The following is a 13,934-nucleotide window of genomic DNA, read 5'->3' as shown; positions in this document are numbered from 1 at the left end:
TACCGCCAGAAACTATCACTGAGCACAGAGCCAGGAGAAATCCCTGAGAACTTTGGAAAGAAAATCAAATAAAGGAAGAAAGAGCCCAATTAACACCTAGATTTCAGCTCCCCTCCAAGGTCCCCGGGCCAGTTGACCAATAGCCAGACTCCTGACTTACTAAATCCATGAGACAACAACTTTGTGATGCTGGAAGTCACTGTGTGGTAGGAAGTGCACTACATTGCATTATAAAATGATCACAAAGTCTCAATCTCTTGTGATATTTTCAGAAAAATCTCACTTTGATAATTCGCAGAGATACTCAATAAACCACTGATGAGTGAAACTACAAGTTATTTCCCTTAACTACATGGTGCTGAAAGTTAATTTTATTCCCAAAGTTCAATTATGGTGACCATGACGAAAACCTATACTTTTATTTCCACGAGAGAAGATTGATGAAAGCATGAATATGACGATGTGGGGATTGGGCTGGAACTGGACTCCTCTTGACTCATGACCTCTTTCCCAACCTCATGGACTTTTAATTTTGCTATTGTCAACACTTATTTTTTTTTAACTTTTACAACTGAAATTGCTACTGGCAAGAATGGGGTCTATACCTTCTAATTTCTATTGTTTCCTCTTTGTGGAGCATTGCAGCATCACTGGTATCACTTGTATCACTTGTCATCCCGTTGATCATCAATTCGCTTGAGCGGGTGCCAGTAACGTCTCCATTGCATGCTGTTGTGTGCTAGTGTAGCCCAATGGCTTCTGCTCACTCCACAAACATGAAGAGCCTCAAACCGCTTGTTCAGGGTTTTGATGAAGAAATCTGATCATCTCATAGGTGAGCGGCCACATGTTCTTTTGATGTCCCATGGAATCTAGTCGGTAACAGCTCTAGTCCAGAGGTCGTCTCTAAATCACATTACGTGTCCGGCCCATCTGATTTTCGATGCCTTGGCAAATGAGACCGCGTCCCTGATTCTTGATCGTCGGTGCAGGTCGGAACTCTGGATTCCTTCTCTCACTTACGTTAAACGTGATATTCCAAGCATAGCTCTTTTGATTCCTCCTTGGGATAACTGAGTAGCGTTCTCGTCCTGTTTTTGTAGGGCCCAGGTCTCTGAGGCGTATGTTAGTATTGGAAGAACGGTGGAGTCGAAAAGATGTGCCCGGAGCCGGAGGTCCTTCATCCTCTTAACCACTTCTTCGATGCTCTTGAAGGCGTTCCAAGCTGCTCTCTTCCTACTGCGTAGTTCAGGTGCCAGGTCATTTGTCATGTTGAGTTCTCGACCTGGGTACACATAACTGCTGCATTCGGAGATGTTTGTTCCATTGAGGGCAAATGGAACGTCAGAAACTAGTCCATTTCTCATGAATATTGTCTTCGTGAGATCCAGCTGCAATTCCACACTCACGGTCTAAGTCTAAGCCAGCATTAGTGCTGCTTGGTGAACTGTCCACCAGGAGAGTCCCATTTCAACATCACCCCATGTTATATCTGAAACAGAGACAGAGAGACACAGAATTGTGGGTGTGCTTTGTGGTTTGCTGAAAGCATTGAGGTGTCAGGGCTCAGCTCACCTACACTCATGTAGCATAAGCTGAGATGACTCAGAATGAGGCTGGAGGATCCACTTTCTAAGGTGGTCCACCCACATAACAGCAAGATTGATGTGGTCTGTGGGAGCTGGCCCAGAGCTCAGTTGGGGCTTCAGGTTAGATCCTTATTTTTTCCTTCATGGTCATCTCTACTTGGTTAGTTCGGCTTCCCCATAATAAGGCAAGTGATATTTAAGAAAACAAAACAGGGGCTGGAGCGATAACACAGCGGGTGGGGCGTTTGCCTTGCTTGAGGCTGACCCGTTTCAATTCCTAGCATCCCATATGGTACCCTGAGCACCACCAGGGGTAATTCCTGAGTGCAGAGCCAGGAGTGACCTCTGTGTGTGACCCAAAAAGGAAAAAAAAAACACTGCTAGAGAATGCTGGTCCTATAAGGAAACCAGCAAAGAAGAAGGGCTTAACCTGAGTGGCTGATTTCAGCTGTGCCTGAAGCAATTATTAACTCAGTGCTTGAGGCTACACTTGGCCTCTTCAGTGATGTGGACCAATAAATTATCTTCTGTACTTAAGCTATTCTGAGACCTGTTCATCTTTAACAATGAAGAGTCCTTAAATATTTCTGTATAAGAAAAAGAAGAGTAAATTCTTTCTTTTGCATACATACACATCACATTAACAAACTTCAACGCCACTGAACTCAATAGAGAGGTACCAGGTTCTAGTTTGTTCCAACCATTGTGTTCAATAGTTTAGATGATATACATTTTGGTAAATAACTGTTAGGTTTTTTAGAATCAGAGCTTGAGAGGGGAACTCATGCGTGAGTAATTTATGAAGGATATACGCTCAGGAGAATCTGTAAGGGAGTAATAAAGGATAAGCGTGCAGAAGATACCAAGGAAAGCCAAACCAACCCTCAGTCTTATCCTGGGGGAGGTTTCCGAGTGTAATTTGTTACCACTGAATTTTCGCAGCTCTAAGGCAAGAGGTTTTTCTATGCTTGCATCTGTCAATCTTTGGCTGCTGTCTGTTGCAGTGGAGACAAACTCCAAGGCAGTCCTTTTAGCTCAAGGGCAGCCCTCCAGGAAAGGTTGCAGGGAATAGTCTTGAGAATCAGTGCCTGTAGCACTGGAGCACATAGGCACATCGAATGTGCAATAGAGCTTCCAGGGCACTGAGTAACATACCAACATCAGCTCCAAAAGCACTCCTTGCCTTCTAGGTACTTACTTTTGGAATATGTTGGTAAACCTAACAGAATGAGCTTTAACAAATTAAAAAACAAAGGAGTTCTTAATAGCAATTGTTTTGTGGGAATGAACAAAAAAGGAAAAATGGACTTTTTAAGTAATATCATATGTGAAATGGAGTGGCCATATGAGTCAATTAAATCTCTTGTTTGAGTTCTGTGGTCTTTCTTGTATTTCTTCTTATCTTTTATTTTCATTGCATTTCTGTATCTGTTCTAAAAAAAAGTATGCCTCCATTAGAAAATTCTCCATGAACATGTTGAGTTGTGACTTAAAAATAATGACAAAGAGAAAGGCAGACTAGAAAAAAAGTAGACATTGAGTGAAAGAAACTACTTAGAGTATAATTACTGACATCTGGGTACTAGCAGAATGGAGCCAAAATATTCAGAATAAGGAGCACGGGGTGACTGAAATATATATTTAGTAAGTAATCTTAAAATGCCACCTGTGAAGCAAAATTAGTTTTATTTCCTTGTAAAAAATATAATAAGGTAATTCATCTTTTAAGATTTGTTCACAGTGTGCATACAAGAGAACTGATTGCAGTTCTTGGTAATATCCATGGCCCATGAACCTTGGTTCATGAGTGCTTGGGCCACAGTAAATTAATTGTTTATTTATTTGTTATGATCTCTGTTCCCTTTTTTCACTATATGTTGTATCTCCCATAGATAGTAGTGCAGCAACAGGGTACTTTAATAATATATAGGTATGATTCATTCATCTTCCTTGCTCTCTGAAAGTATATTTTCTGACTATATGACAGTTTATCCACTTTCTTGGCAATGAACATTTGCATCACTCCCTTTTTTTTTTTTGCTATTTTGAGTAGTATTATTGAAAGCATTCTTCTACACATCTCATGGTATACTGGTGAAAAAGTTTCTCTTGGATAAATATGAGAAATTTAAGGTCTTTCAGATATGCAAAAGTTTATCTGAACAAGGAAATGCCAAATTACTTGGTAAAATTGTCTCCTTTTTTACTGTTTAAGAGTTTCCTTTAATTCACATGCTTAAATTCTTCATCGCTCAAACTTAATATTTTTATCCAATAAACTTTTTCTTTTTTCTTTAAATTTTTTATTTTATAAAGTAGTTCACAATATTTGATTATGTTTAATATTCAAACACCAACCCACCACCATTACACCTTCCCATCACCATATTTCGGATGTTTCCATCCTGAACCCCAATCCCTGTGCCAAAGCACAACCAAAATAATCTATTTTGTATTTTTTTTTATGAAAACCTGCTGAAAATGCTACCAAAAAAGTATCCTCTATTTCCTCTAAGGGAGACTGTGAAGATTGTTGTATTTTACCCAGGGACCATTAAGCCCTTCTATAAGAGATCACTAACATGGTGTTAAAGGTTGAGCCTTGTGTGAATATATATATATATATATATATATGTTCATATATATATATGAAAAAAAGTTTCTCTCTAAGATTGGTTGCCTCATACTCTCTGAGCCCCATCAAATGTGGTACAGTTCTCTTGGTATGTGTGTCTTATGAAGTGTCCTATGAAGTGTCCAGGAATAGGTTGACTTGTGGGTGAGCCTTGGCCCAAGTGTGTGAAGGTTGGCCGTGAGTGTGGTGGTGACTGAGTTCTTGAGGTTTTCAGCTTCCCTGGCTGGGTCCCTTGGGGCGGGAAGGGTCCTCACCCACCCCCTCTGGGGTGCTCCAAATGCAATAGCCTGCGCGGGGCCCAGTGGCATGGTTATGGCGTGTGCCATGGTATGCTCCCTTCCGGGCCAATGCAATTTTTCTCCCAAAATTGTTAATCAATTAGATGACATTTAAAAAAATCTTGACTTGCGTTTTGCCGATTGCTATGGAGACGGTTTCTCCATGTTATTTGTAGTCAGTTGCTTTTTTGCTTCTATTTCATTCCCCACTGATACTTTTGAAGCATGTTTCTTTCATTTGAGCACTTTAGCTTTTTGTGATGCAGTCAGGAAATCTATAATTCTTTATTCTAGTCAGTAGCGTTGTGTTTTATTTTGTTTTATTTTTTGTTTTATTTTAGTTTTGGCTTCTTGAATGCATGTCTTAAAAGTTTTTAAGTGTCTTCCAAAATTTTCTATTATAAAATACTTTTATTTTAAAAGAGGTAAAAATTTTATAAGACACTTGAATGGATTTAATAGGTATTTTGCTTAAAAATGTATATATGTTTTTATGTGGAAACTATTGTTTCCACATACGTATACATATAATATCAAAAGAAGGGCATGCACATTAAATACATTGAATTTTTATTTTAATGTTAGGCCACTAATATCTACTTTTTGGAAATTAAAAAAGAAATTATTGAAAGTTCAAGAGAAATTTTATATAAAAAATCTAAATAAAATAAAACAAATGCTTTTGAAACCAAAAATAAGGTGACTTTTACTCCTGTACCAAGAAAATAACTACAAGTGAGTTTCTGTGTAGTAGCATCTTACTATCACTGTATCACTGTCATCCTGTTGTTCATCGATTTGCTTGAGCAGGTGCCAGTAACGTTTCTATTCATCCCTGTCGCGTGCTAGTGTAGCCCAATGGCATCTGCTGGCTCCAAGAACATGAAGAGCCTGAGATTTTAGCAGCCTCTCCTACTGTCCTTTCCAACGCTGCCACACTGGGGACTCTGTCAGGGGAATGAAGCCCGTTATTTTTACTGTTTTTGGCATATTGAATACATCACGGGTAGCTTGCCAGGCTCTGACATGCGGGCTAGATACTGTTGGTAGCTTGCCTGGCTCTCTGAAAGGAAAATTTGCAGCATCTTACTATGTAGCACTCTAGCACTGCAGGACTGTCCTCCTGTTGTTCATCGATTTGCTCAATTGGGCACCAGTAACATCTCTATTGTGAGACTTGTTACTGTTTTTGGCATATTGAATACTCTGTGGTAGCTTGCCAGGCTCTGTCCTGTGGCAGATACTCTTGGTAGCTTGCTGGACTCTCCAAGAGGGACGGAGGAATTGAACCCTGGTTGGCAGCGTGCAAGGCAAAAGCCCCACCAGCTGTGCTATCTCTCTAGCATCCTACTATATTATTTAAAATTTCCTTAATTTCTTAAACTGTATAGCTCAAGAAATTGTTCCAAAATATACTGAGCATTACTATTAATTAGCAATAACCATAACTGAATCAAAGAAGACAAAGTTCAGGTCTTGGGGTTTCATGATGGAAACAAACAGAAAATAAGTCATACCCATTTCCTGGATGCCACTATAATAAAGCTGAGTAGAACTTTGTCCATACCACTTATTACTATGGTATTACTATTACTATTAGTTATTTGCTAATAATAAAGCTTACTATTAAATTCTTACTCAAAAAAGTCAGGGACCAGCAGTAGACATAGAAATTTTGTCTTACGACCTAAAAATATGATAGAGAAATTTATGAGACTGACTGAAACCTTTAAATCACACTTCGCAATACTGAGAAAGGGCATGTCAAAAACTAAATAAACAAAAGCTGAAATAAATTGAGTTCATCACATATTAGAAATTTAAACAGCAGTCTTCATTGATTTTTGTTGCTGAAAGTATACTACTATGTATTTAACAAAACAACCTTTGATGAAATGAAAAATCTGGGTAAGAGTCACGAAGTTTATTTGAATTTTCCTATTAGTGAGAACTATTGGTCACACAATTCATCAAACTTTTAAAACAACTGACCGTCCTCACTTGATTATCACAAAGACCTTATTTTATCTTTCTGTGTTTTTGTCTTAAATCCAGTCTCAAAGTTTGGGAGACAGGGTTAACTAGTTGCAATAAGGCGACCAGGTCTTGGAAGGTGCTTATTTCCACAAAAAGGAATCTGAAAGAGAGAAAACCACAATCAACTCAAGATGATTTTTCTCTAACTTACGGTTTTTTAATTTTTATTTTATTCTATTCTATTGTAAAGAAAATATGTCTACTCAGCAAGAGAAATTCATTCCATAATAAAATTATTAAATGAGTTCCCATTTTCAGAGAAGAAAGGAAAGCAGTCATGCTTTTCAAAACAGAAATAAAATAAGAAAGGACGTGACCAATAGGACAGCAGGGACTGATCTCTCTTACAGAGCCATAAGTAAGCCCTGAGCACTGCTGAGTGTGCCCCCTGCCAAAAAAGGGAAAAAAAAGAAGAAAAAAAAGAAAAGAAAAAAATTTAAAAAGTGAGAAAAGAAAGAAGGAAATAAAAATAGAAAGAAATGGGGGAAAGTCCCGGTGGGATGGAGAGAAAAATAGGAGCCAATGAGGCAGATGAAGGTATGGTTTTGAATCTGGGGTGGCTGGATTCATAGAGCAAGTTGGATCTGTTGTTTTGTGGACACACCTGGATAGGCTTTGGGCTCTGGACTCTCCTGGCTCCCCACAGAACAAGATGGGAATGAAATGCAAGAGGGCATGTAAATAAACCGAAAAGACCTATGATTAGACAGGCTGTATAAGGCACTAATAAGATACAGACTAATACAGGAAGAAACTTTCAAAATTAAGAAGACTTCACTGTATCACAGTCATCCCATTGATCATTGAACTACTTGAACAGGCACCAGTAACGTCTCTATTCCTCCCAGCCCTGAGATTTTAGCAGCCTCTACTTATTCACTTTTTCCCAATGATTGGAGGTTCTTTCAGGGATAGGGGAATGAGACCTGTTGTCGTTACTGTATTTGGCATATCGAATACGCCACGGGGATCTTGCCAGGCTCTGCTGGTGTGGGCGGGATATTCTTGGTAGATTGCCGGGCTCTCTGAGAAGCATCTATTAATATATATTTCCGTCTGAACCACATCAGATATGGTGTAATAATTGTGGAAATTGGGTAGGAAGTGTTTTGTAATGTGAAGGAAGATTTAATGAACATTTAACAAGGACTATGTTTTCTTGTATTAAAATAAAATCCATTAATTTTAGATTTAGCTCAGTTACAACATACAAGATAAAAAGTTCATACTGGCTGTTGGGCTCCATGCAGTGGTGCTTAGGAACTGTTCCGAGTTTAATGCTCAGGGCCATTTCTGGTGGTGTTGAGAAACATGTAATTCTGGGGATTGAATCTAGAGCTCCTGCGTGCAAAGCTTGTACTCCAATCTGGTAAGGAATCTCCCTGGTCCCAGAAAAAAAATTTCTGAATGAACAGCTTCTATGAACCTCTATTTAAAACCATTTATAATTTAAATTTATTAATTTAATAATAAATTTAATTTATAATTCTTCTGTCTTTGGGCATTTGCTGTTCTCTTACTATGTTTCATAGCCTCCATATGAGAGGTTATTTTGTCTCTGTCCCTCTCCTTCTGACAAATTTCACTCAGCATAATAATCTCAGATCTATATACATAGAAACAAATTGTAAGATTCCATCTTTCCTTACAGACAAATTGTTTTCTGTTATGTATATTTACCAGTTTATTTATCCAGTCATCTGTTCTTAAACACTTGCGTTTCCAGATTTTGGCTATTGGGAATAGCACTGCAATGAACATAGGCCTACATAGTTTTTTGGACCCAAGCTTACATGTCAAGAAGTGGAATTGCTGGGTTACATAATAGTTAAAATCTTACGGGTTTTTTTTTTTCATTGTTTGGTTGGTTGGTTTTTGGTCTTTGAATCACCCCTAGCTTGCTCAAGGCTTACTCTTGGTCTCTGGAGCCTGCTAGGAGTGATTCATGAGTTGAGAGCCAGGAGTAAGCACTGAGCCCCTTTGGGTGAGACCGAAACTCCCATCTCCCCCATAAAGAAAATTTATACAAATACAAAGCTTATCAGTTATGTGTACCTAGGTCGAGAAGTCAACATGACGAATGATCTGCCACCTGAGTTGTACAGGAGGAAGAGAACGGCTTGGAACGCCTTCAAGAGCATTGAAGAAATAGCTAAGAGGACGAAGAACCTCCGGCTCTGGGCACATCTCTTCGATTTCACTGTTCTTCCTGAATTAACACGTGCCTCAGAGACCTGGGCCCTACGAAAACAGAATGAGAATGGTATTTGGGTCTCCCAAAGAGAAATTGAAAGAGCTATGCTTGGAGTATCACACTTCACTGAAATGAGGGAAAGAATCCAGAGTTCCAACCTCTGTCAACGATCAAGAATCAGGGACACTGTCTTGTTTGCCAAGGTGTCAAAAATCAGATGGGCTGGACACCTAGTGCGATTTGGAGGTAACCGTTGGACTAGAGCCGTTACTGACTGGATTCCATGGGATGTCATTATCGCGTGGCCGCCCACCTACGAGATGGTAAGACTTCTTCGTCAAGACCCTGAACAATTGGTTTGAGGCTCTTCGAGTTCCTGGAGAGAGCATACACCACTGGGCTACACTAGCACGTGACAGGGACAAAGAGAGATTTTACTGGCACTCACCTGAGCAAATCAATGAGTAACGGTATGTCAAGTGATCAAGTGATCAAGTGATCATGATGCCACATCCTAACGTGTCTATGACTGGCATACTTAACATGTCAGAAACTGGAAATTAGCTAAATACCATAAAATCAAAAGTACAACTGAATCAGAAAACAAAACCCAATTATATGCTAAGAGAACACATTTAAGCAAAGAATATTTGAAAATAAAATAATTAATATAGGAAAGACAGGCTATAAATGAAAAATAAATAACAAAGCAAAAAGTAACTTAATTAAAAGCAATTGTATAACTAATGAGTTTTTAAGAGGGTTCACAATAAACAGATTCCAATGAGTAACAGTAAGGAGAACAAAATGAGTACACAAATTAAATTATAAGATATAAATAAAAACAGACATCAAAAAAGATATAATTATGAACAACTTTGCTTAATGATATGGAAATCAATTGGAAAGGTGACTATAATGAACACAGGTCACTAAAACTGGCATCAGAGGAAATAGAAAATCTAAAAATACTAAATATAAGATGCAGAGAGTTTATTAAGAGTTGTAAGAAATAGAGTTGTTTCTGGTCTTTTTAGACTTCATCTCCTCAATGATTTTCACTTACTTTAAAAAATGATATAAGTTGTGAAACAAAAAGATATTTGACAAGATAAATGTTTATTTGAAATACATAAAGGATGATATAATAACAAACACTGAATTCAAATTCTAATATTATAAACTTCAGGTAATAAAATATTTCCTTTTATTTTCTCTTCTCTAATGTTTTTTATCTATGGAAATAATATTGAACTCAGGTTATTTTCATTACTATTTATTATTGTCACTGTCACTGTCCTCCCGTTGTTTATTGATTTGCTCAAACAGGCCCAGTAACATTGTGAGACTTGTTACTGTGTTTGGTATATGGAATACGTCCCTGGTAGCTTACCAGGCTTTGCCGTGTGGGTGAGATACTCTCAGTAGCTTGCCGGGCTCTCCGAGAGGGGTGGAGGAATCAGGTTGGCCGTGTCAGCCACGTGCAAGGCAAACGCCCTACCCACTGTGCTATCACTCCAACCGACTATTTATATACACATATATATTTACAGTTCTTCACTAAATTGTAATCGCTTCAACAATGAATTTTGAGCTTCGTTCTGGACAGACAGACAAGAAAGTTCGAAATTGTTAATCAAAATTTAGTTTTAATACTTATTTCTAACTTTATTAAAATACCATGGTTTACAAAGCGATAACACAGCAATAGAGCATTTGCCTTGCACATGGCAGGGCCCTGCCGACCCGAGTTCGATTCCTCTGCCCCTCTCAGAGAGCCTGGCAAGCTACCGAGAGTATCTCGCTCTCACAGCAAAGCCTGGCAAGCTACCTGTGACTTATTCCCTATGCCAAACACAGTAACCACAAGTCTCACGAAGTCTTACTGGGCCCACTCGAGCAAATGAACAATGGGAGGACAGTGCAACGGTGCTACAGTGCTACAAAGCTGTATTTAATACAGTTATTTTGGGCATTCAGTGCTTCAGCACCAATCGCACCACCAACGTGACCTTCCTTCTACCATTGACCTGCCCCAGTTTCCCACACATCCCCCAAGCCTGAGCCCCCCCGACACAAAATAATTTACTTTTAATCCAAAAAAATGAAAGTGGAATTTTCAAAAAATTCAAAAAATAGTACAGTAAAAGAAAATTTGTTTAAGTTGTTATATCTCGCAATAGTGCTATTAAAGTCATTGTCTGAGGGTTTGCTGAGCTGTTTGTTACCAAGACTTGTTGGCTTCTATACAACTTCCCCATCTAATTTGCTGTGCTCCTACTTAGATGTCAGTATTACAGAATTTGGCGGTGTTGTGAAGTCATATGTTGCAGAAGCTCCGGGATCTGTAGAACTGGGATGATTCTCCACCCACCCCCTTCCAGAAGAGGCTCCCGTTTTCAGCCCCCAAATTAGTAAGCCTGTGACTTAAATCAGCTTGGCATTTCTTCTGAGATTCACATAGAATTCATCAGTACTGACCCCAAGTTTTGTTTTAAATAATATATCTTTTCATTTCTCTCAGGTTGCTCATTATCTACAAAAAAAGAGAGAAAAAAAGAAAAAAGAAAGGAAAAAAGAAAGAACTATTGGCAGATTTGGTAAAAACACTATTGTTTCTTTAATATATGATATATGCATCCTCAGATATTTGTAAATTTTCCTGTGCAGCATTTAATCTTAAATATTATTGAATGGATTTTACTTATAACCAAATGTATTTTAAAATTGCTATTAGGTTGTATGAATTGCATAGTTGTACAAATAGATAATTTGTAAACCATACATACTGACATATTGACAAGTTTGTGAATATTTCTTTCGTACAATATTTTTAAAGAATATTTGCTTACTCAGACTTTACTAGTTTTGGGTGATGATTTGAAATGAAATTTGTTTGAAAACTGTCAAACTTGCTAAGGTTGTACTAAACTTTTTAGTTATTTTCAACATTACTACAGACTTGTGTCCTGCAAGCAAGAATTCTGATCAGCTCTATTTTGGCAATTGATTTTTTAAATAATGTGGTGTTCTATAAATGTATATACTGCATTATCTAATATAATATTTCCATTAGAAGCTTCCATTTTGTCTAGTGTTGATTGGAAACAAAACTTTAGTTACATAATTATATGTCTAACAACTAGAAAACATTTATTGCCACAGGTCAGCTTCTGGCTGCAGACATCTTCAATTGTGTTTCTCCTTCACCTTGATTACTTACAGAACTGGGAACAACTGTCAAATTTATATCTCAATAAAACTGCTAATGTCCCACTTTTGTGTCATTTTGCCAATGAGCAAGAATGTTGGGGAACTGGTGTGCACTGGAGGTCATTCCTAGATACCACATATGCCAACAAGACATAATAATGCATAGAAGTGAAGCCCAAAGATCATAATTCTATGTGAAAGGGAGCAAGTGTGAGTATGTGAGCGCACAGGTGTGTTGTGGCCCATTAAAACCTGGATAAACATGTACTAGACTTGAATTTCCTATTGCAGGCTACGTTGTCTAAAAAGAGATGTTTGGGAACAAGAGAGACAGCAGAAGGGTTAAGGCTCATGCTTTGCGTGCAGTTGATGCTGATTTAATCCCAGCATCACATAGTCACCTAAACACTGCTGGGTGTGACTCCGGTGCACAAATGAGGGTAACCCCAAACAATTTCTAAAATAAAAATAATCAAAATACAACTAACAAAAATAGCAGACGCTGAGAAGCACTTTGGGGCACAAAATGTACACTAGGAAGTATGTGTGGTGGGAAGGAGAGGAAGAATAGTTCAGAGCCCGTGATGCAGGGAATTCAGAGACTCAGAGGGCTGGGCCTTAGTCTCTGTCCTCACTCAGCCACTGGAGGAGGGACAGCTCTCAGAAGAGTTGGCTCTACACAGCTTCCAGGAACTCAGGACTTGCTGCAGGCTGCAGACTGTTTCCTGACCACACTTCCCTCAGCTGAGAACCAAGCCTTTTCTTGAAAGGACATTTGGGTGATCCCCTCCAAGGCTTTTCTATTCCTTTTAACCTTCTCTTCAAAAACATTTGTAACCTCTCCAAGATCACCTGACAAAAACAGGAGTAACACAAAAGGAGCATGGATCAAAACTGTGACCTTAGCCCAGGGATTCTTTGTAAATTTCACAAAAGTATATAGACTGTGGATACCTTCAAGTACCTTCCTAGGGCTTTGTTAGGATCCCATTAAGGGGGTCTGACGTTGAAGTTTCATAGTGAGCATTAAAACTGCCAGTATAGCCCAAGGTTTCATCCCTGAAGAGCAACCACTTCAGATGGTTTCATGGAGTGATTCACCAAACTTGTAAGGAAGAGTTTAATTCAGGGCTATTTAAGCAGTTCTGAAATCTAGAAATAAGTACATTTTGAAGTTTTTTTTTAAAAAAAAAAACAGATTAATACTGAAATCTAAATCCTAAACAGGAGCAAACGATATACATTTTAGACCAAACTAATACATAATATATTTTATATTATACATACATATATTATATATATGTATTACATATATGTTATATATACTATATACATATTATATACATATACACACATATTATATATACCTATTAACCTAATGCATAATATAATATATGCTATATATTATATATGTATGTGACATATTTGATATATTACATATATTATATATATCAATTACAGAGAGAGAGGGATAACAATTATGGACTGATTTGTGTCACCCACCAAAGCCCTACGTTGGAGTCCTACTTTCTAATACGATGGCATTTGAGGTGGGGCCTTTGAGCCATGATTAAAATGAAATATGGTCAGCGTAGGTGGGACCTTTACCAAGGCATTAGTGCCCTTGTGGAAATAAACATAAAAGAGCTTTCTCTTGTTAATTCTCTGTCTTTCTGTCATGTGAGGACATAGTGTGGAAAGGCAATATTTTGCAAGCCAGGAAGAGGGAATCAACTGGAGCCCAATCAACTGGTGTGTTGATATGGGATTCCTCAGTCTCCAGAGCTGTGAGAAATACATGTCTGTTATTTAAGACACTCAGTCTTTGGCATTTTGTTACAGCTGCCCAAACTGACTAAGATAATAATGAACAGAATCCAAAAGCACATTGAAAGAGTAATTTGCTAGAACTAAGTGGGATTTCATTCCAAGGTGTTAAAATGTTAGGAAATCCATCCATGTAATTTATCATAGAAAATGATCAAAAG

This window comes from Sorex fumeus, unplaced genomic scaffold (assembly GCF_029834395.1).
Source record: "Sorex fumeus unplaced genomic scaffold, SorFum_2.1 ptg000077l, whole genome shotgun sequence".
Taxonomy (NCBI): Eukaryota; Metazoa; Chordata; class Mammalia; order Eulipotyphla; family Soricidae; genus Sorex; species Sorex fumeus.
This window is presented reverse-complemented; position numbering follows the sequence as displayed.